This window comes from Varroa jacobsoni, unplaced genomic scaffold, assembly GCF_002532875.2.
Source record: "Varroa jacobsoni isolate VJ856 unplaced genomic scaffold, vjacob_1.0 contig04002, whole genome shotgun sequence".
Classification (NCBI taxonomy): domain Eukaryota; kingdom Metazoa; phylum Arthropoda; class Arachnida; order Mesostigmata; family Varroidae; genus Varroa; species Varroa jacobsoni.
In genome coordinates, this window is record NW_019215141.1 from 3,642 (window position 1) to 24,057 (window position 20,416).

General features: G+C 39.8%; 1 long non-coding RNA gene across 2 annotated transcripts; it reads right to left on the reverse strand.

The window, feature by feature from the left end:
* Positions 1 to 1,020: 1,020 nt before the first annotated feature.
* Positions 1,021 to 20,107, reverse strand: LOC111272960 (uncharacterized). 2 transcript variants are annotated; one of them, XR_015315904.1, is made up of 4 exons: positions 19,999 to 20,107; positions 13,818 to 13,922; positions 12,379 to 12,680; positions 1,021 to 4,497 (listed from the first exon to the last, which is right to left on the reverse strand). It is a non-coding gene; the product is annotated as an uncharacterized LOC111272960 (long non-coding RNA). The 2 variants fall into 2 exon arrangements; XR_002687805.2 differs by lacking the exon at positions 19,999 to 20,107 and adding an exon at positions 19,899 to 19,988.
* Positions 20,108 to 20,416: the final 309 nt, after the last annotated feature.

The window sequence follows — 20,416 nt, forward strand, 5'->3', positions numbered from 1 at the left end:
TATTTCAGCACCCTTAGTTGACCTAAGCAAACCATGGAGTCCATAGTTTCGCATATTATCACACAAGGCTATTAATTTTACGTATGGATATGTACGTGTTACATTTCTATTCAGTTCACCGAAATAGTTGGGTCTATTCCGTGGAAGAAGTGTTTTCTATACTTTGGTATTTTTCTCAAAAGGTTTTTACGGAAGTATTTTCGAAACAAGTTGAAATATTGATCAGATCAGCCGCTGAAGCTTTCCAATGGTCACTTGTCAGATATTCGCTCCGCTCAAAAGTAGCTCGGAACGTATCTTCGCCCCATTGACACATGGGCGAGACGAGCCCGTTAATGGGCTTTCCGCGCAGAAATTCCGGTTTCGATCCAGCTCGACTAGACTTTTCAATTAGTATTAAGAACGACTCTTCCTCTACATATTGGATGCTCATATAAACATTGGGCCAACATTTTGTTAATAGATAATCGTTTTTGATAAAAACTGTATCAAACTGTAGTTCGTCTCAGCCCATCGCAGCTTTTTCGTAAATCCGTAAGTTCATGCAAAAAAAAAAACCTAAACATTTTGAGAAACTATAAATTCAATCAAATCAACATCATGCGTTCGAACTCCTCCTGGAAAAAAACTATTCGGCTCCGTAGATAAAAAACCTCTGTGGTTGGTAAAGGATCAGTTTAGGGTCGGACATTTGGGTCGGGCAAACAAACTGGGACAGAGCTTTAGCACTATATATATATATAGCCATAGATAAATGGACAGATTGAACAAGCACTGGTTGAGTGAAAAGCCGAGCAGAGCACTAGATGGATGAAAAACCGATTGTTATTATTTTTTATAAAGAATTACCATTTATAGGTTTTATAGATTTACATATATGATAAGATTTAATGGAGTACTACGGCGCATCGATCTTCTTTCTACAGGTGGCCGCGCATCCTGCGGAGTGACCAGATGCAACTGCCAGGTAAAGAATCTTTTTGAATTAACCGAATATTAAAAAAGTTTGCGAACTAGAAATAGTCTACTTTTACTATTCACTTTATTTGTATATGCCTATGTCAATTATCCAATGAAAATGTCACAGCTGAAGTACGATAGGCCTGTATTCGCGTTTAACGGCAGCTCGCTGTGGAAATACCTGACAATGAAAGCCATGCAAGGAAGGGAAGGACGCTTGCTGTCGTAACTGCACCATCCTTCAAGTAAAGGAACTTGACAGATAAACTAATGTAACATACCTTAGAATAAAGCGTTAGAATAACTGCTATTAAGACGCAATAAGTTAACTTATAACTAACACACAGCTTGCTGCTGTGGTTGAACTTTATGCAGCCTGGTTGATTTTCTAATCTTTTTTTTTTGTCATGGCGTTGGATTATACTTTGCGTTACTCTATCATCAAAAATAGGCGTTCTAAACCGCACGTGTCAGGTCAGATACTTATCTCTAAAACCTACCCTTATTGAAATTCGTGAGCTATACGACACTGATCGGTGTAACGCCTACGCTCGATGAATGAAAAAGCTATCGGAAAGACTCGCTTCGTTAGGGATAAGCATGCCATGTACTTCTTCTTTTGTTGACGCCCGACTTATGACCGAGAACACAAAAGAAATTAATGACAGAAACAGCAACATTGAACGCATATAGCTGAATGATGATATGCGCCTTCAGGCTTCTGTGCAATTAGACCGTCGATAAATATGCGCCTATTCCTAATGAAAATAAACCCACACACAGCGTACTCGCTTTGCTAGTTGGTTCAGTTATTATAATAAGATATTTAAAGGCACAGTTTGTACCTGTAGGCACACAAAACATACTCGGAGATAAACTTGTCAGGCTTGATTATCCACGTCTAATTCGTTTAAGAAACCGTTATTTAACAACAAATGAGATATCCTGATGAGTTTCCCCTATAGTAGCGATGTTCGTGTAGTAACTTATATGAGAAGGACTAACGTGTCAAGCGAGCGGATCAGGTCGGTGTTGATTAGCGTGGTAGGATGCGTAGCCCTGGATCAACGAACGAATTACGTTGCACCCTTTGTGGCCTTCCTGAACCGCTGATATGTCGCGTCACAGTGTCGTTAGGCCGCTCTATCGGCCTGCATGCCGACAGAGCGGCCTAGCGTGACGCATGCCTTCGGCGCCGTCTTGGGATCTCCCTTACGAAGCATTGATTGAAGGCCAACATACTTCAGCAAGCTTCCTTACCTGTCCAGCACTTTGGTCTACACTTTCCGCGAATACTCTACACAATTATAACCCTCAATAAACGTAGAGGATACACTGTAGATTGCTCCTTGCATCCAGTAGTAGTGTGTGAAACGTAAAATTAGAGAAGCGCACGATGCGTCGCCTAGCTACGTTTGTAGCACAGATTGTTTAAGAGCTTCGCTCTAAGGAGAAAAATTAAACCATTATCGATTACACACGTATACGAAGCACTCAGTGATTATAACATGGATCAAAAGAATGATGTATTAAATAGTAATTCGTAGGCAATATTGGTACATTGAGAAGATTTATCTAGCATTTAAGATAATCCAAATAAACTTCACCGCACACACAAGCTTAGTGGCATGTTGAATAAAACGTTTACTTGTCTATTATTCGTCGGCTAAGTAAAAGGTAGACAGACGCCTTATATAATTCGAGTTTAGCTAAGCGGAACTAGGTTTATATGATTTTTATCTTATCTTACTTAGTTGTTATTATTACGTCTATTTAAACATTATGACGCATCCGGAAACGCTAACATTTGTAGTTCCGCCTAGGCAAACGCTTCAACATGTGCAATCCAGCGTACGGGTCCAAAAATTCACTTCGACAAAGCTTCGAGAATTATCGTATAGCGGACCCTGGGATTAGGCAATCCTTTGTAGCTGTTTATTCCAGTCTTTGCTTCAAGTTGATACAGCGCGATCACTTTTCGTCATCAGTAGCAATTCTATGTAGAACCCTGCTATTCTGGCTGCGTGTTGCTTGATGCTAGGCAAGATGTTGAGAGATAATAAGAAACCGCACTTCTTTATGCTTCTCTCTCGTATTTACGAGGCATCAAAGTTCATCGTTTTGAGGTAAATCCCATAGCTTCACGACTCCTGCCTATAGTCGAATGACTTTAGTTTATATTTCTGCCTATTTCGTGAGCTGTTTCCCAGCCTTCCTCTTTTTAACGTATTTTTAGACAGTTTTCGTCGACCTCGGATGGCCATCCCAAAAAGGTGTATTCTTCAGCCTCAATTTTCCGCCATTACTCAATTGTCAGCAGCTTTTCATGCATGGAGTTATCACTTTTCATGGCGTAAATATCCCAAACTGCTTCAGCAGCTGTGGAAGAAAGTGTCGAAGGTACCACAAACACACTTCTTTGGGGACCTCCTATATGATGAGTATGAGAAGTAAACAAACAACAGTTTCATACGTGTAGGAAGTGAGGCAAAAATATTTGGCGATTTTGAAAAACATATCTCAAAAGCTAGAAATTTTTGTTTTGCATCTTTTGCTTAAGTAGCAGAAAATATGCAGACTAATATAACGTATAATTTCATGGCCGACAATAACTTGTGCATTAATTAATTAAAGTTGATTCATTATATTCTAGCAGCATTGTACAGAAATAAAAAAATACAGATGTACTACAGAGGTGGTATTGCTTATTATGACGATAAGCTAGCTAGCTAGCTGGCTAGCTAGCTATCTATAGGTATTTTATTTTACGTGAAGCAGATGGGAGTGAATAAGTTAAAAAAGGTACAGCATACTAATAAATGTGTACTTTAGTGGTTCGATAGTATCTGTCCTGAGGTCGCACGGGGTGCTCATTTCATGCCCCCTATGATGATATGCTGACACACATATAACACACCTGTAAATACTCGAAACAGCATCCTCTGCAGCTGCAGATAGACCATATATAAAGTGGCCAAAGTTTTTTTTCATACGTTAAAGTTCGTATATAGATGCGAGCAAATTATACCAAACACACTATTAAAGTTCGATGAAATGTTGTTATAAATCTGTTAATGCCTACACCTTTGAGTGACTTAAAACTGAAAGATAGATTCAAGCGTTAATTCATGAAAGGCCACGTAATCACACATTAGGGAAAGCTACTACCATTTTATTTGTAAAACCGTTGCGTACGAAGAGAGTTCATCAATGAGGTGATTTCTATTCTATACTATTATGCAACCTCAGTACAGTATGGATGATAAAAAAAAGCTCTTCACATTCATGTTTTACGTTTTTACTCGTTTATTGTCGTTGCACCTACTCAAACCATGGAGGGTCTCATGAAGTCGTTGTACGCCTTCCATTTCTTCCTGACTTCAAGCAACTTTCAATTGAAGAAATGAATTGACAATTGCTACACACTGCTGAAAACAATTGGCCGGCGGCCACAAGATTATTTGGCCGGCTCATCACCGATTGCATCTCACTTGATGGAATTCCCGACCATTTCAGAGAACGGCCGCAACCTGAAATCTGGATTGACAAGTAACGTTTTTTTCGCACCAAGTTTGTGTCCTCCGTCCATAATAGCCGTATCAATTATAAAGACTTTGATTATGTTTCCATCATCAATAGAATTGTAAATAAAGCTAGTCCTATCAAAGGTACTACAGCTACTGTAATTAGCATAACTGCAAGAGTCTAACAACTATGGGTCCTGGGCCCATTGGGTTCACGCAGTGCTGCATTCTCAGTAGTATCTTTCCTTCAACAAATCATATCAATCCATAGTATAGGTCATAACACCGTTAATAGAACAAGCCAAGCACAATTCATTGCTTGGAGCTCGGTAGAAGCTTCTTAATTGCGCGCTTGAGGTAACACCAATTATCATAGTACTGAATAAATGTCTTCAATCTAAAGGAAAGATTAAAGCTTTTTACTCATATATAATTGCCAAGAGTATGTGGTGGAGACTTGGAGCAAAGTCAGGTAACAAAGGAGGTTTTCGATGATGGTGAAATGGTAACGCGCACTACAGTGCTCTCTTTAGGCTAGAAAAAAAACTGAAAACCCCGCAGATAAACAAATTTATCTCAGATAAGCAAGCAGACTACCGTCCTCACCGTAACTACCAGAAGTGCTCGATGAAAATGAATACTAAAGAGTGCTATCATTTGCTAAATAGCATAATCGAGCAGCATTGGGTTATCATAGTTGCAGTACGGAACACTGTGCATGCCTAGCTAGCGACTTCAGCACGACGTCACGTTCAACAACTTGGTCTACCAACGAACATACTGACTCATTTCTAAACAGGAGGTGCACTGAAATGCTTTTTTTGCTGTGAGGCTGTCGTATATCTAAAGAACAATGTATAAAAAATGGCAAACATAATAATATAACAAACATAAAATGATTAGTGAATTGACGCTAAACGATGTACGGCCGTAACGGGGTCACACAAAGTGGTTAGAATTGTAAAAATTATCCCGGGGAAGGCATTTAGTTGGCATTGTTTTCCATGCGTAGCGCTCATTAGGCTCTCTGGAGTCAGGGCTAACTCGAGAATATGGAAAGCCCAGAAGCTCACTTTTGATATCCATTCCAAAGGCGTAGATAATGAATCTTGTCACATTCGTAGATACACGTTTGCTTCCTTAGAAGCTGCAAAAATCTAGCGTAATGGTCGTCTATATCCGACTGCAAGTAGTTTATATGATCTGTTTTCCTTGCATTTTGGACGAAATGATTACAATACTTGCTCCACCCTTTTTTTGCCCGTCTGTAATTGTTATTATCCTTGGATATGAAGCGCAAAACACACACGGGCACTCGCACAAACACAAACGTCCCGTACATGGCACGAAAGAACAACGTGGCTAAGCCGACGTCGGCCTGATCCGTTCTGTTGATGACAGACTGATCCTCTTAAAGGCCTTCCTATCACCGCTGAGGTTTCCCATAAATCACCTGACGAAGAGCTGGATTGAATTTTTTTCATAATCCATACCATGTTAGTGTTGGGGTCAAAGCTTTTAGATTACATAGGAAAGCGCGGTGCTCATGTTGGATCTGCTACACAATAAAGAATACATACATTTACAAATAGCATTGTACTACTCACACACGGAAAATGGCTCGCTTTTGCGGTGTACCTTAAAAAAATAATGCTTTCTATATCTTTCTGGGCATTGTTCTGGCACCGTTTACTTCTTTGTGAATGTAGACGTAAGCGCCTTATCGTTTCCACGATCAAGCCAGCCTCAGTCATATTCATATTGTGACTCGTCGTATAGTTCAACGTTTTCGTTGTTTGAAATCATAATGCGATTCTTTTTTTACATAATACGATAATACGGTTCTTTAGTACGATTGTTGCGCAGGTAACACGATTTGAGTTTATCTATGATGAAGTTCACAGACAACTTTCTACGAAAACATTCAGTTTCTCGGCTTGTATCACCTTTGGCACCCTTCGTTTGGAGTACTTCGTTTCAGATGTTAATAAAGTGCGATATATTGTAGAGTTATTATAATTTATTAAGAACACTGCGTTCTAAATCGCGCTTTAGCTGCGTTCCAACTGGGCCGCATCTAACTCTGCGAACGAGACACCCTTAAACTTGTTTAACGCGTCGGTTTATGTGCTGTTTTGTTTATAAGCCGGCCTTCGAGAGACATTTAGGAATAACATTACTTGCATGGGATGATTGTATAAAGTGCGGTATCTTAAATATCTAAAAATGAGACAGACCTTTTAATAGTCATATGGAAACTAAATCTGTACCTCTATACTCAGTAGACTGCGACGATAAAAAATATTCCTCTTTTTTTTTTTTTATAGGTACAGTAATGAGTAATTTTTTCTACGGCCAACATACCGTTCCTGTGGGAATTTTTCTCAGACGGCAGTAATCGAGGCTCACCAGCCAACCACTAATTGCCCGAACGTGCGTTCCGATCAAGCCGATTACATGAGCTTACTCGCCCTCACGTCGTAATAAATAATCCCTTGGTCATAGCATAATTAATGAACAGCAAAGATACGAAATATCGATTTGGTAGCGCAGTTCTATAAATAGATACATCCAGGAAAAATATTAATAAGAACAAGCATATCAGTATGAATTGTTGCTATTAAATACGATAGGCATAAGCGGACGCTACGTCGACCAAAGTGCGTACATGTTGAAATCCTCTCCAAGGGCGCTTTATGGCTCAGACACCTTTTTAAACTGCCCTCTTCGCAATTATCTATTCTTCTTGGGCTAAAACACCTATATTACTAATCACTTTAAAGACTTCATTAGAATCTTAACAGCTGGAAAATCTCAACAGGCTGCTGTCAACTTTTTTATGCAGGTACCTGCTTACTTCGAATTTCTGCCGAAAATTAGGACGTTATACTCGGAAGCTCGATAGAAACGTAGTAGCATATAAAAAATGATCCTCTCCAATAAAAACAAGAGCAGATCCCATTCACATATTTCCGGTAGTTTTGGATCGGTAAAGTGGTCTGCTCCGTTATCCTCCGGCAATGTTTTTTCAGATAGGGTTTGATTTTTTCATTGAAAACCAATCAAGCACATTTCAGAACCACTATTGAGCAGAAAATTACCATTGCGCGCAAAAAAGACGTTTATTTAGATTTACATATTAATTACGTATTAAATGTCATCAGGTCTTCACAGCAATTCGAGTCCAATGGACATCCTTGTCTTGCCAAGGGAACGAACATAAGGTTTTTCGGAAGCTTACGACGGAAAGCTAGCATGTTTGGCTCAGAAGCGCCTGTTAATGTCCTCTTCTGTAAAAGCCTACTGATTCAAGTCGCAAGATTGAAGATAGACATAGTAGTAAGAAAGCTTACAAAATGGTCAGCCATTATTGTTAAAGCAAACAAATAATGCACGCTTTGAGTTCATACGAAATCGGGCGAAAGCTATCACGTTAAGCTTATTACCATTTTTAAAAGCAAGACTTTCAACAGAAAAACGGATATACCCAGGTGTACCAGCTCATATAACAAGAGCTGTATGAGCTGACACTTCCGTAAACCTCATCAAAATGAACGTTATGATCTCAATAAAAAGCTAAAGCAGTGCTACTATATCTTCAGACGCACACTGTCTTACCAGGACCCTTCAACGCATCTTCACAATGTAAATATACAGTTAGGCCTTTCTCTATTAATTACTACTAATAACTGGCAGCTCATCGGCGAACCACTTCGACTATATGGTGTAGGAGACAAAATGATGCGCCGACAGATTTTTTGCATACCCGCAGAGACCCGCCGTAAAGTCTACGGTGTGGTCCTGCTATTCAAAACAAGGTACAAGGCTTTGAATCAAACTACCCACCTGTTCAAATATTAAATAAATCATAAGTAAAATCATGCGTAATAAGATAAACTAAAAGTTTTTTGGACACAAATAATCTCGCCGGTAAAAATCAGTTTGAGTTCAGTAAAGGGATAAGCGCAACCTAAACATTGCTTTGATTGCATTGGTTGACGGAAGAAAAATACGCATAGAAGGGTACACTGAGATACGGCAGCTTTTCCCTGAGAATATGCTCGACGGCGGATGAACGGCAGACAAAATATAACCTATGTAAATGCTATCTTCTGGGGCTATCTGCCCTCTTAAAAATAAGACGTCAATTAGTGGAAGAAGAGAAACAGGGCCTTAAAGTATACACAGTATGAAATTCTCAAAACTAATATCTAACATACAATAAATAACAACCAATCAAAATAGGTGTTGTTTCTGAGTTCGACAGCGCGTAAAAGATGATTAATCTTACGAAAACCACAAATGGACGGTCGTTCAATGAAGACGTGCACTGAGGACTGGAATCGAAGCTCCTCGACGTGTTGACATAACGCTAGCCCATACTGATAGAATTCTAGCTGTTTTGCAAACCTAATAGTGACTATAAATAACATGACAGCGGAACGTTTGTCGAACGAAGAAGAAAACACGACTAGTTCTCGGTTTGAAGGACAAAGTGTATAATCTGTATCAAGTTTTTATGATGGATACCTTGTTTATCGCACACACTTGAACATAGCTACATTCAAATTTAATTGACTTACGTAATGCAATCTTTAAAATCGAACCCGACTGTGAGTCTTTGTCTTGTTTTGCGTTTTCGAAATATATGTTTCTTTAATTTTGGACATTTATGACTACTTCCCAGCTGGTGTGCAGAAAGAACTGCAAAACTGAGTAATATTATTATTTTGCAGACTGTGGCGAAAGAGCTGCCCGATACTTAATTATCATATCTGTATTATATAATACATATATATTTAGAAGTGCAGTTCTAAAGCTGGGTGAGAATAGTGTTTAGCATACCAGCGTGTTTTTTTTTTAGCGAAAGACCACGAATTGCAAGTTTGAACATTGAACATTTCTTCACGAGAATGCTGTATGTCATACATAATATAAGATCTGTTTCTTTAACCTTTAGTAAGTACGGATCGTCAGGCAAGGCAAAACTTTCGAAGGACTAACCCGCCTGTTGTAACGGTGTCAAAAATAATCATAGCAGCTATTCAAATCGGCCTTGAGAAATTTGTGTAGCCCTGTTCAGGCAGATTGAATATAGGTAGTGTGCCCTGACGAATCGTGAAAGTTACGTATGTAATCGCCTGGAATATAGGCTCGATTTTTATTGTCGATGTATTAATATTGAAGCGCGATAAATTATGTAGTTTCTTAAATGTATGCAACACGCATGGACCTTACTCGAGACAGCAATAGTTGTAGCTAGATCTGTAGAAAGTATTACGACGACTGAATTGGCTTAGGTTGAATTTTGAAATCCTCGTGCAATACACGGCCGACAACACCGAATCACGCAATTGATTTTCTCTAAGAGTTTCCCGTAAGTGCTTAAGATGTGAGGTAGATTCATTAGTTCTAACCCCTTTGGATAGAAAACGTCGAACGGAGGCCGGATCGCAGAGTGTAGCATGCTTTTTCGTGCAGAGCATAATGTCGACGTAAACAATGAACCGCACAATGTCTGTCTTAAGCCACCGTTCAATGAGATAGATCAGTCATCCGATGGGATTCTAGGATAATATTCTCTGCAGTTTCTTGTAGATAGTACCTTGCTCTGACTGCAACATAAATATTCAAATCAAGCTAATATATTACGTCACAAACAAATAACTTTGCTTATATTCTTATATAAGAGCAGATCACACTCGACAGAGTTAGAGCATTCTAATGTAATAAAAGAGTTGCTTTACATTGGACAATTCCTGGTGAGAGCACTGTGAGGCTTGAAGGAAAGTAGTCTCTCTTACTCGAAATGCAGCTTCGTCCTAGGTGAGTTTACGAGTTTAGAAATTTTGAAGTTGAGTTTCCTACCGTTTGTGATCTTAGGGACAAGCGTACCATTGGATACGGTTATTGACATATAAGCTTTACACAAGCATCGCCCTTGACGAAGATCTAAATGTCTCGCATATACTTTTAGGGTGAATAGCAAACGCTACGATAGAAGATAGGCTATATATGCACAACCGTACTTATTGGCTAATCGCAGTAGACGCCGGGGTTTACAGATTCATTTTGTTTTTCCAAAAAAATCGAACGTTCAACTTATTTGAAAGGCTTGTTTTGTACCAAAAAGTATTCTTTGAATTTTCCTAGTTGAACTATGAGATTGAACGTATGTTTAGCCATTGCGATCCCCAAGTGTGTCCACCATAAAGCTCTTGCATATATAGATACTAGCTAATGCGCCTCTAGTGAGAGTTCAAGGCTAAAACACGTTGGGACAGTAACAGTCAAGCGAAGCTGGGCAAGAACATGCGAATATAAACTTGATCCAATGAAATTTACTTCGGATTCTACGAAACGAAGTAATAAAAAAAAGCACTCGCATCTAGGCTTCGGAAGGTTCAGCGTTGACGAACGGCAAGCTTAGCAACAAACTCGCTGGAGATTTGACTGAACACATTTCCTCCTACAGTAAAGCAAAAACAAAGACAATGCATACGTAGATAATGAATATGGGTACAAACACAAAAGTGATGCACACCTGATCGTCAAGCAAAGATCTGTTCTGTTACTAAAATAGAGAACTGCATCTGTATACGATACATATGATAAGTGGTCAAGATACCTTTACTATGGGACAAAGACCCATTTAGCAAATTTGTATCTAGAACAAAAAAATGTTTGCAAAATGTTTTACATTGGGCCGGAATTGCCACCTTTGCCGGTCACGCTTATCCAATGCATCCATCATGTACCGCAACCATTCACTAGTCATTCTCAAAATATCCTTTCCCTAGTAAGGGAATAACTTTTCTAGAATAAGCGTGTACCAAGCAATGTCTCAGTCAGATATTAATATGTACACGTATCATTCAGATATGCTACTGGAATTAACTGTTGGTCTTATAAGAGATCAAACGCTCCAAAACTGCAACAGTTCGACGGTTGACATTTCCTTCTCCAAGACGGTCGTTATTTCCCCATCAAAAGATCACAAGAAAAAGAAGAAAAAAAAAACGTACCAAAGATGGTATTTGGAATCATTATAATAAGGCTTTCAGCCTTTTAAATACAAAACTTGTTAAGAATCTTTCGGTTCGCTTCATGAGAATCTTCGTCAGGTCCTTACGATAATACTACTCGGTACATTTGATGGACTGGTATCAGTTGTGCTAGCCCAAACAAATGAATATATCAATTTTCTAGGCCGTATACATGTGTTTGCTTGAAGCGTTTACCGCACAGAATACGGAGCGTAGAGCCAATAACGGTTCATCTTCATCGTGCGCCCATATAGATTAATGCTGTTTCTGGTAAACGGTAGCTAACGTTTTTCTTTTACAGCGAAAAAATGAGCAGGTAGTTTTTTGTGATGTAATATTCTGTACATCTGAATCACACTGCCGGTATATGACCTTCTAACTAGGTCGATAAAACCGTACCTTGCCTATCTGAAGGTAGTATCAGATGCTTTACCTACGCGTTTACTAAACTGTAAAGCTAGCGGGAACGACGTAGATTTCAGGAGGTCAGAGACCTTCTAGACGAAACCTCTTACAAGGCGGGAAAACGAGACAAGAAATGACTGCACACCACTGTTGTTGCGGTCGCAGCGGTGGTTGTAAGAGTTTTTAATGGAAGAACTGTAGTAGGAAATAGCTGCTGTGCGGGGCGCGCGAGTGATCCTTTCCCCGAGGATAACTCTCCGAAGGCGTCCAGAACTGGCTACCAACAGAGAAAACAAAACTGATGAACCGATCCGTTGGCCGGTCAAGCAATCGCAAAACATCTCCAGTCAGCTATCCCTTTTCTTCTCCTTGCTACTTAATTTCTATATATTACTCCTATGACCACGGAGGCGAAGATGACGAAGGAGTATATATGTACTTACATTTTTGTTTCCTCTCCTTCCCTTTTTCTTGCGTCTTATTCGTATCATTCAAAATGACCGCTCTTTCCCTTCGCGCGTGTCCTCTCGTCTCGCCTCGCCTCGCCTCGTTCCAACTGCTGTCCTTCTTCCTTTTTGTCCTCTTCAAACACCTTTAGGTATACATGTATGGACACCCCTCCGCGTCAGCTTTCGCAGGCGTTCTTCTTAACAGTGGGCGCTGTCTTTCGTTCTCATGGCTTCTGCTATCACCGAAACGATACTGACTATCACGAAGGTTTACTTCAGTAGCCGCCTGAAAAATGCTTCCATCACAGATGAGCGAACAACCGAAGGTTACGCACCATGCTATAGAAAATCCACTTGATAAGCTTCTGACACTAGAGATTTAAAAACAGATGCGCTGCTCGAATGATGCTAACAACAGCCCGAACAAATGCATATCGGATTGTTGGGGCATCACTCTCGCTAGATTACGAACCATGTTTTTTGTCCTTTTTTTCTGCATGTCAAACATACTTTGACGACTATTTGCTACTTATTGATCCTCGTGCTACTACTGCTAACTGTGATGTTGGTCTCACCCTAGTCACCTTAATTCGTCTAAATAAACCAAACTTACTTAACATCTGTCTGACACAGTGCCGCGACTCTAAATTTGCTTCCCTACTACGACTAGTTGATCACTGCAATCAATCTCGAGGAAAACAACGATATATACATATGTATATATGTAACTGAGTTTGTACGTCGTGCACAGTTTGTTGGGTCTATTCAAGCTAGTTTTTCAAGTATTTACTGCGATAGCTAAGTTTTATCAATATTATAGACACCTAAGAAAGTTTAAAGAGGCACCTGCATATGAGAAACAGCTACGCATACCTCAACATAGTCAACTAATTTTTACACGTTTTGCATTGACATCCTTTTGAGAAAATAATGAACGCTTCTCCTTTACAGGAAGGATTTCTTAAGTTTCTGTGATTAAAATCACATACTGCTTGAAATCTGTAGTCAGTACTGAAGCTATTTTCTAGCGAATGTACGAAGGATCACTTAGCCTTTTTACAAACGAGATGGGACGTGTTCTGCATCTGATTAAGATGCGATAGGTTGTTCTTCTCCCTGATAACCATACCAGTCTCTCTTTATACTCATCCTTGCTCCATCCTAAGACATTTTTTCTCGAGAAAAGCTTCGAAAGGTGCGAATGGTGCTATTTTTAAGGCAACCTATAAGCCTAACAGCTTGTTTTTATGGCGAACTTGGGTGCTCATCAGAAATGTGGCCCTTCGTAACAATTCCATCGGGTTTCAGTTGACGATAGGACCTAGAGCGAATTAAGAAAAAAAAAAAAGAAAAGAACTTCCAGCGGTTCTAAGCTTTGTTTAATCAAAAATAACGTCAGCGTTTCACCTGTACGCATACTCTTTTGAACCTACCAAGAAGGGCGCCGTCACGTTTTTTCAATGCATCGAAAAAGGTAGGTCCGTGAACGTGACGGAGCGGGAAGCGCAGAAAGTAGACCTTGTCCCAATGCGGATTTACTGTATAGGGACGGCAAAGACGTTAGCAGGATTGATATATTATTCCTCTCTTTAACTTACACAGTATCTGCTCAGTTGGAAAACTTAAGCATCTCTATATCTAAACGACCACTTGGAGAATCAGGCTGCTCGTAAAGAGATAATGCTTAAATAAAGTAACTGAGGATTCGTGGGCGGTCCCTTAGCATGTTGCCGTAGTCGCTTGGCGTCACGATTTCTATAGATGGTCGCTATAGCTGACATCGTTTAGGCATGATTGAGGAAGGAGGAGATTCCGCCGTAGACAGTGCTAACATTTTAGCTGTATATCAATAAAAAAAAAACAAATTAGAGGCCAATTATTCGCTAATAGCTTGTCATGTAACACATGGTGAGCATACTGTGTTGATGATATATCAGCTCAAGTAATGCTGTTAATCGCCATGCTGTAGTACTGTTTTTAAACGTGAAAAATGGGTAAACGGCAGAAAAGTTGCTATCGTCATTTCACGACCAACCAAATTAATACTATGTTCTATGGGCGAACCAACGTTACCCGTTCAGCACCAAAAGCCCCTATCCAATCGGCTTCATTTTCCGTACTACTTTTCCCTGTAACGTACTGACAAACGAATCAATCCAATTTATATTTGGATTTTAATGCTAAGAGGAAGTGTCGTGCTATTTCATTTCGAAGAAGGTAATTGAAAAAAATCGCACTCCTTGCTATTTTTAAAAATATAGAGCAACTCCATCCTTGGTTCTCATTTACTCTTCCCAAAATATTGAGGAGAGTGGTAATTCTCTACCAATTACTCAAACGCCTTGCTAGTCCCTTTGCAAATTTCAGACGCCTGGACCCTGAGCCTCATTAGACAGAAAGTTCGCAGCAACGGCAATCAAAGGTGCGGAGTAGACGACAGCACTATCTAGATGTACTGGGCAATATCATCTAGCTGTTACTGCTGCTATTTCCATTTACTCGTGCTCATAGGAACTGACGCGCACACATAAGTGTTTGCCATTTTATTAGCTGGTGCACTCATCGCTGCTTACTACAGTGTAACATATGATTTATTGTCGTTTATATAACGCACCCTGGTAACAATTTCTCCAGCGCTAAGGTGTGCTTTGCGTCTATACAGATAACGTTGCTTTTTTACTGAGTGTTGGGTAGCAATTACATTAAAGCTTTCATAATATCTTATACGAAACTATCAATCATCATAATAAATATAAACAATACAAATTCGATCACAATGAAATCTAGTCCAAATATGAATGCCAGCGGCTGAAGACGCCCATTTTGCTAAAAAAAAATGTCGTCAACAAGCGTAGCAACTGTGCAGAGGACGTTCGTCAAAATCTTAATATTGACGAGAACCAAGCAGCTGCCATTGCCAATCCCTTTCGGTGCAAACGGAAAAGAAGTGCTAATGGCGCTTAGGGGGTGTACTTTTCGCTCCCAAAATGAATGCTCATCAAACATGCTTTGTTTAGAGCGAGTAAAAGTTCTTTAGGTTAAACACAGGACGAGTTTACATCATGTCCCGTAGCAACCACGAACTTACTGAACGCAGACTACGACGTTGCTCTAATAGCAACGTATGTACTCTTATACAAATGTAAGAAGAAGAAGTACATTCAGCGGACGGGAAATCACTTAAAGGTGTGCTAAACTATCTTGACGGTACTTTACAAAAAAGGGTTGTTGGTCCGAAAATGTATGGTGATAGAACTACGATACGTTTGTAAAATATGAACTATAAATGTGGCATAAAATTGCCACAGCTGATACGTAAGCAAACATACGTTAAATAACGTATAAATTTTGAACTTCCGAACGACCTGAAGCAAGAGATGACCTGCACATTAAAAAAAAATACTAAAAGTGTTAACAATTCAAATTCTGGCTTTAATTCCATATACAACGTATGATCTTATCAACCCTTACACACAGCAAGGGATGTATAACGCAGATAAATCATTATTTTCAATCTAAAAGTGCTTACTACGTTTTCCACCATGTCCATATATAACTGAAGAATCAGTTGTCATACGGTACTCAGAGAATGCCAGTTTCAATTCTAGGCTAAGCTAGAATTTGTGACCGCAGATATTTCTGTCGGAAAAAAGGTTGGGATGATGCGTTTGTACGTCAGTACATAAGAGATGCAAGCGTGTCACTGCTATATTTTCCACTAGAAAATCACTACTCACAACGACCACGTCGACGTTTGGTCGGTTAGAGGCCCGGCCTTGGCTGAATGCTTAATTTCAGCGAGTTTTGCCCACCTAACTTGATTTATAGAAAGATCGACGCAAAAGAGGATGACGCTGCTGTGATTGAGGCGCTGACAAAGGATCTCAATTTTTCATGACAAAATAACACTAACATACGTTATCCTTTACAAAAGAAGGGACAACGGCAGGGTTGTCTCATGATAAACGGCATTTGAGGCGAATTGACTATAACTGGTTCTAATAGCAACGAGGTTCGCACGAGATATTTGCACGGAAACCGTTTCTCTAGGGTCACGATGGAACAAGCGTTACCACTAGTAAAACATTCGTCGTTCCGAGTTATGTAGTAATTCGGTCAGTCATCTTATAGATCCCAGTAATTAAAATCTTTTGGAGAAAAATGCGTTAGATGTAGCAGGTTCAGAGGTGCGCCGGCCGCGACAAAACGCGCCAATCAAACCACGCTAATTAGAAATCAACAAAAGAAGGACGACGACGTAGCTCAAGGGTAACTACCAAATACCAACAAAGGCGACGGCGACGACAACGACGGCGCTTTAACGCAATCGACGGGTTGGTTGCCTCTACTGATTAATAGCTATGACACGCATAGTATCACATTAAAGTACAATTCGAGGAAAAGGAAAGTCCTGGGCAGTAGTTACTTCAACTTCCGTGTACCAACGCCGTCGATGGCGAGCTCCACCATCATCCTCTCTAAGCATTAGATAATCAAGCGAAAGTTAGTGAGTTTCTCATTAGTCTTGACGGGAGCTTCACTCACCAACTACAAGCTGCTGCTGATGCTGAGATGAAGCCCAATGAACGAGTAAAAATACAGAAAGCAACTTTTTGAGAACATACGTCTTTATTCTTTAGTCGACAAAGACAAAACATATCGACGGTTGTCGTATAAATTATCGCGATAACTAACTTTGTAAGATACTGTCTCTGGCTTCGCAAAAACCGAGCAGCTTTTTATGACCTCCCAGAGTACGAAAACTCAAATAGACCTCTCTACAAAGTTGAAAGAATTAATTGAAAATGGATTTTGAATGAATAAAGCAATCAATCAGATCGCATGCAACAACCAGCATTAGCTTCTCTGTTTTGCCTTTCCATTTATCTGTTAATCTGAAGCTTCACTTGTCGCCGCTAAATTTTCACACCATCCACTTAAATCCTATCCCGCCTAACTTGGTCGTCCACATTTACGAAGGCGTGAGTGACTTTTCAAGATGCTTCATCTCAGCAAAGGTTTCGTATATTAGACGAGTATTAAGCCACAACAGTCTCATTTCAGTACGTTCTTCAAAACGATAATGCCATGGCGCGCGCTTCACACTTTGCAATTATTACAGATTTACATGCGATCGCCTACACGTAACGCTAATAGACGCTAAAGCGTTTCAAACGATCGAAGCGAAGAGTGCGTACCAAATGGTTATAAAGCTTGGAGGATCCTTGCGTAGCAAACAAGTCAAAATACATCCTCGACCAGTTGAATTGGAAAGTTCGGACGTAGTCGCCGCGTTCGAGTGTTCAACAAACGCACTCTATTAAAAATTCATTATTTCAAAAACAATACTGTGCGACTGTTGTTTGTAGTAAGCATAAGCGGCCCGCCCATAAATTCTGTTCACTTAAGATGAGACTTATCCTTTAGGTACACAAATTGGCTGTTATAATAGTTAATCTTAACTTACAGATAGTGTAAAATGAATCAGTCATGCTATTATTATGACTTCCTAAAGAGTGCGCCATGAACGAAATACAGATCAACAGCGTCTTACGCAATCACGAACATTACGCTTTTTGAAAATGTCCTAGCATGCAATAAGTTGCCCTTTAACTTTCCGAGTAACTTTCCTTGAATAGTAAATTTTTCGGCGCAATTCTAGCGAAGACTCTGTTGGGGTGTTAATAATGAAAAAAACACGTTCTACGGACGACCATGATCGAACGAACGGAAACAAAGCACTCACCATTATTGACTTTGTCAATTGCGTCCACTAATGAATAGCTAGTGACAACACTGCTTCCAGCCAAAATTGTACAAGTAAAACAAGATGGCGTAGGAAAATTGAGGCTTTTGCAACAAATAGAATTCACCTCATACTTGTTTTCGAAATATCTGTAGTAGTACGCTTTGTTCAAAAATATAAACGACCACTTTTACAGCGGTGCAGCAAATACTGGAAAGCAAAAACAGAGGAACTTGTTTCGTATACGAAAAAAAAACAATTTATTAAAACAGCATAATACTCTTATTATTGACAATTTGAATAACGGCAACGAATGTGCTAACTATAGGAACGTATAGAGTCGCCATTTTCTATATTTAACAGAAAAGTGCAATATTTTGGTAATAGTCAGTTTTCAAGGTTTATTGCCTATCGATTTTTTTATTTACTAGCGCGTCATAATGAACAATGTAGACTACGTTGACCTATTTCGTCCTAAACGTTTTTTTCTGGCCAAGTGTACCGACCGAATATACGTGGTGCAGTTTATTAAGTTTATTTATTAAGGTGCAGGTTATTAAGTTTTATAGCAATTAAGCTATAATTAGTATAATAACAGGTTTGTTTGAGCAGTGTATACGATTTGATTACGTATAACGGTACACCCGCGCCCCTCGCCGTCATAAGAGTCGCGCGAAACACTATTACAAGGCGATTTTTCTGTGTGTAGCGCAGGACCAAGCGCTTTGTCGTTAAGCGACAGGGACAGTCCAGTTGGCATTACAGGTACAAGCTCTAAACTGCACACTATCGCACTGATACATCTATCAAGGCGGAGTCACTCCAAACAGTTGACGGTTTTTGTGAGAAACTTAAATTGAAATTTATTAAAAAGTAATCTAGAACTTAGCGACAAGGATCGTCGCATGATAACAATGACAGGATAAGAGCGCTGGGCTCATCTTGCCTTAAATGCCCTTATCATTAATAACAAAGCAGCGATTTCGTCCGGGCAATTTTAGCTGCTGTTATATGTTCCTTACTACCGAACGCTGGAAAATTGTTTTTTACCGTAAGAAAAAATAGCTTTACCGACGTCAGAGTCGACTTAGGCGCAACACGAATATAACGAAACTAAAAACAGAAATTATCCGCTGGTTTTAGCAGATGGTAAATACATCGCAGACGGCGTCACAGCACTGTATAAATATATTTGTTTCTATCTAAATTCACGACAACGTACTCCCGTCGTCGATTTAACTTGCACGGCACTAGCGAAATACATGGTTTGAATTTGGTGTTTTTATCAAGTTCACAATGAGGATTCTCGATACATACTTTGGGTGGTTGATATTTTGTCGTATCCACCAAAAATGCTTGCCACCGATAAAGGTAAAAAATATATTAGGTTTTCAGTGATCTAGGCGATATACACTTCGTACGGCATTCACCACTATGACGCAGGTTCCGGGAACGCTTCCGAAAGCGTCTCCTAGACCCTGGAAAACTCTTAAATCGTCCCTTACTCCGCACCATATACAGAGCTTAGCACTAAAAAGCAGATCGATGTGTTAACCTATTTCACTATACGATGTAACGTCACGTGTCGTGGCTCACACAGTCCAACGCCAAATTCTATTGGAAAAAGAATGAGGCTTTTCAGTAGCTGTACTTGGGAAGATTGCACAAATTTCGCCTAACATACAAAACGAAAGATCTTGTTCGAGTTAGTCGTATCAGATACACGAGCAAAGTTCCTGAAATCATCAGAGTTTTACCAATTGCTTACCCTTCGTTCAGAATAAAGAGTACTGAACCTATTCGGGATGGTGAACGGTTTCTTGTAGGATCTTTCTACTCAAGCAAGCTAGCGTCGGCTACGCACTCACCCCGGCCTGGCCACAGCTTTTCTAATCATTCCGACATCGCTGCTGGCGCTGACGATATCCACACAGCATTTTGTGAATGAACCATTTGGGTCGTTCATTGTTTCCATAAAATCTGCTAGCTCAATCATGTTGGGTCTCTATTGACTGTCAAGTTTATAATCAAGAACCCGCTGTTAATGTTGTTCGTAGCTATGATTTATAATGCGTTTAGTTCTCGTTGAAGTTTACGACGATAAAACAACCTGACGAAACGCCAGCGTTAGTTGCTGATAAGGAGGGAGGAGCTATTCATTTTTTAATTCGTTATCGATATTTGTCGCATAAGGTAATAGTTGTAGCAGTGGAAGTGCTGTTTGCTGGAGCTGAGAAGAAAGATGAAAAAGGGATTGTTTAAGCTGCTATGACTCGATCGCACCAT